Source organism: Primulina tabacum, chromosome 1, assembly GCF_025594145.1.
Source record: "Primulina tabacum isolate GXHZ01 chromosome 1, ASM2559414v2, whole genome shotgun sequence".
In the NCBI taxonomy this organism is placed as follows: domain Eukaryota; kingdom Viridiplantae; phylum Streptophyta; class Magnoliopsida; order Lamiales; family Gesneriaceae; genus Primulina; species Primulina tabacum.
This window is the reverse complement of record NC_134550.1, coordinates 57,399,055-57,403,490: the sequence shown is the minus strand read 5'-3', so window position 1 is coordinate 57,403,490 and position 4,436 is coordinate 57,399,055. Positions and strand designations below refer to the sequence as shown.

The 4,436-nt window shown below is 35.3% G+C and overlaps 1 pseudogene; it reads right to left on the bottom strand.

Annotated features, from left to right (window-relative positions):
• Positions 1 to 430: 430 nt before the first annotated feature.
• Positions 431 to 4,341, bottom strand: LOC142514318 (long chain acyl-CoA synthetase 9, chloroplastic-like; annotated as a pseudogene).
• Between the last annotated feature and the right edge of the window lie 95 nt (positions 4,342 to 4,436).

The window sequence follows — 4,436 nt, the reverse complement described above, 5'->3', positions numbered from 1 at the left end:
CATTTATCTGCGTTTGTGCTTTAGCATGAGAAACAGAAAATGGGATGAAATTGACTTATATTATATACATATATAGAGAGAAAGTGTCAGTGTGAGTGGTGCTTCTTTACTCCAACGAGATGTGTCCAAAAGTGGTCAATATTTTATCATGATACACTGAATTTGTACTTCCCTCAAAAAAAAATAAATTATATATATATATATATATATATATTCTAGAATGGATAGTATATCTTTTCAAAACAGTAATAATAGTAATATGGTTTCAAAAATGGAATTGAAAGACCTCGTGTCCGAGATTCATAAATTTGCTAACAACCCATATAGTTTATAGGTAACACGCGACAAACCAATAGAGTTCTCTAACAAAGTCAACTAACCAGTAGCAAATTTAATTTGTATAACTTCATACAGGAAACAATAGTCAAATAACAAAGAGAGGAAAGAGATTAAAATGCTGTAACAAAAATTTTAAGGTATCTGCATGCATACGCATGTAAGAAGGTTCTTTTATTTTCGTTATGAATATAGCTTGTTAAGATCGTCGGAAAAGGTTTTCCGAATGATCTCTCTCTTGAGCTTGAGTGCCGCCGTAACAAGGCCAGATTCTAGAGTCCATGCTTCAGAAAGTAACTTGATCTTCACAGGGATCTCGAATTTTTCTAGTCGAGCTGCCTTTGCTGCCTATACAGAACATTAATGTTGCAAAACAATCTTAATCCACCCAAAAAGGAAAGGGAGAGGGGTGATTCAAAATTTAATTTAATTTTATGTAAAAAAAAAAGATGCATATTTGTTGAAGAAAGTGATAGATATCGAGTTTGGCGTTTCAATTTGAGAAAAAAGTTGACATGTTATCAACAAGAAAACCATGGGAAAAAGTGTGCCAATCTCGCAATTGACTGCCCTCGAGCTCAATTAATCAAATTGTTATCAAGGCAAGGCCGAGTTTGCAACATATTGACATTGTAATAAAATCATGAATGCTGAAAATCGATCAGAATGATTAGTACCTTTAGTATTGAAGTGGAGACTTCCTTCAGAATCTCTTCCTTCTCGGACAAGTCCAAAAAGTTAGAATACCAAATCCCTTGGTTCAAAGCCCATGCATCCAGAGTGGCCTGTGAAGCCACCACTAAGGCTACACAAAAACTATGGAAAGAGTTGGCATGCAACATTATGTTGTCGATATATGGGCAAATACTCAGAGCAGCTTCAACCTGCATAGGAAATCTTGGAAATCTGAACCGAGAATAATCGTACCAGAACACAAATATAAATATAAAAACACTTTCAGCAGCAAAGCCAAGAGTAACAAGGCAAACTAAAACTCAAAACTTTAAAGGGGGCCAAAAACGGATTTTTGGGGAACTTTAAGAGACGACGGAGAGACCACCAATGCCTACACCTCTGGTTCTGTCACGTTCTTTATTTGTACCTTACCTTCCCTAAGGAAACATATTCCCCATGTTGGAGTTTAAAAATGTCCTTTCTACGATCTATGATTTCAAGGCAACCATCGCCATGGAATTGGCCAACGTCACCAGTGTAGAACCACCTCATCCCTCTCTCGTCCACCTTCGAGCGAGCAATAAAAATTGACTAGTAAAACCATATGCTTAAAAGATATATGATGTAAGAATAAGCAAAAAACACAAATGATTACCTTGTATGCTTCCTTCGTTTACTCCTCATTTTTAAAGTATCCAAGTGTAACATTTGGCCCACCAACAACAATTTCTCCCCGTGGTTTTGGAGAATCGGTTATTAAATATCCTCCCTCAGGCCAATCAACCAACTAAAAAATTTCAAATATTTACGGTCAAAAAAGATTAAAAATGTGTCCAGGAAAACAATTATAGGATATCGCAAACACGAAGACTTCATGAAGTGATTCCAGAATTCATACAATGAATGCTGTGATTATTTTTTACATGAATAAAAAATGACTTTTCACCCAAAAACGATACACCCATGTACTGTCTTTCTATCTCTTCAGCGATTTAAGGGCAAGATGTAACATTAACATACGCTTTTTAAAAAAATAAAATAAAATACAATATTGAAGTTTAAAATTGTTGAAAGCTAGGAATATTTCGTATAGATGGGAAGCAATTTATTATACCTTGATGACAGAGCAAGGTAGAGCGGCACCAACATGACCAACAGATGTATCATCATATTCGCTAAAAGTCCCACCTCCACAGGTTTCAGTAAGGCCATATCCTTGACCAATTGGAGCACTGAAAAAATATTAAACAATGAGTTGTAGATGAACAAAATAATTTTTAAAAAAACACAATAATAACCGGAAAATGGAAGAAATAAACTATTTGCAATCAAGTGGATGAAAAATCAATACTAACCCAAGACAAATATTGATAAATCTTTGAGTGTCACCAGAAAGAGGAGCGCCTCCAGAAAGTATGAAACGGATCTAACCACCCAAAATCGCTCGAACTTTTCTGAAAACCAAAAGGTCCCATAAAAGTTTCTCTAAGCCCCACGCCCCAAACCAGCTTCCGTTTAATGAAGACAATCGACGAGCATATGCCAAATCAAATAAATACTTGGACAATCCACCAGTAGCATCTATCTGAAGTTTTACCAAGATGTTGCTCAAACTCCTCAAAATTTAAAATTTAAGAAAAATAGAAAATAACAAAATGTCTAGAATATGAACAGATTTCAGACCTTTTTACTCTCGGACACGGTCAAGAATAGCTGGAACAGCTGCCATCAATGTTGGCCTTAGTATTGTGGCATCACCTTTTGTTCCTTTCTTTATCTTATTAGAAGTATCGGGAAGAGTTAAAGGAGATCCATATCCAATAGAACTTCCAATTGCTGCTATAATAGTCTGCAGTAAAATAAGATTCTCAAAATATTTTCAACAAGGGATTGATCAATCATCATATTATAATTTATAGATGCCAACAAAAGTTAACTGGATGACATTTTATACCTCGGCTGCTAGTTCAAGAATATGAGCCAGTGGTAGGTACGCTAAATAAATATCCTGACTTCCAAGTCCAGGAACAATTGTCATCACAGCAGATGCTGTCGCTAAAACATTGCAATGTGTCATCATAACACCCTGAATGATGCAAAATACAGCTAAAATCAGGATTTTAGTAAACTTGTGACTAAATAATTCTTTGTGCACCAACCCACTTAATAAAACAAATGGTATGTTAAATAAGAAAATTATCGACTTTCGTAATTTGAAAACACAGTCATTTGTTAGTGCTGAAAAGAAAAATCAAGTCTAAACCAATGCAAAGTCCAAAGTTCCATCATGTCTAGAATAAAATGGAAAATTTTATTCTATTCACGATAAAAGAAACACAGTGTGTTCTAAATCTTCCATTTCACAAAGGAGGAAGTATGTCAATATCATCTTTCTTTTCTTCCTTCAAGTAGGAATTTAAGTCCTCAAAGAAGATAAATGTTGCTACTAATTCAATTTCTTACTGATAACACTAAAACTGAACTTTATTACTCATTTGAATTGTAACTAATAGATGCGAACGGAAGCCATATTTCTAGGTGGTCACCTTATCAAGCTATGTCAAATATTAGACAAGAAATAAAAATAAAATAATCTAAATTAGCATGACGTATAAGGTGATGCCAAGATTCGACAGGGAAAAAGAATGCAACACAGCAAAAGATTACGTGGCTCACCCATGAACACCTACATCAACGAATAATGCCTAGAGAGCTAAAACTCTACTCGTCTATCTTAACTGATAATACAACAATCACCATTTCGCAGAGGTTAAAACAACTTGAAACAATTTCTAGCATACATCAGATGTAGTTGCATAATATATATTATGGGGTTTAACTCTTAACCTTCGGCAAACCAATACTACCACTTGTGTACATTATCACAGCAACATCCCGCCAAAAGAGGTAAGTCTGCTTCAACAGGATTTTCACGACCCGGCTTTTCTACATTGGAAAAAGAAGTGATGGTCCAGCTACTGCTTCCAGAACCCAATGGAGTATCAAACTGAAATTCGTCATCCATGCATATTATCCGCTTGACAGTGTCAAGCTGTCCACTTATATTTGCTAGTTTCTTCAATTCTGTGTCCACAAATCACAGTGGTAACCTCAGTCTGAAACAGAGTAACATTTTTCATGCATGTGAAATATACAGGCATGTAACACATTTTTTAGCATGTATTGCCTGGTGATTTAAGTATAAATAGCCTCAAATCACGGGAAAACCAAAATAAATACCTCATTAAATGAGTGACACAGAGCCTCTTCCCCAAGAGAAGCATAAATTGTCACAACACTCACGTTGCGCCTAAAACAGCCCTGATCCAAGGAGATTTATGATTGGAAGTTATCGTAAGCACTTAAGCATAAAATTTATCAACGTCAATGCATTATTCACAACTAACAGAATATTCCTAAATTTG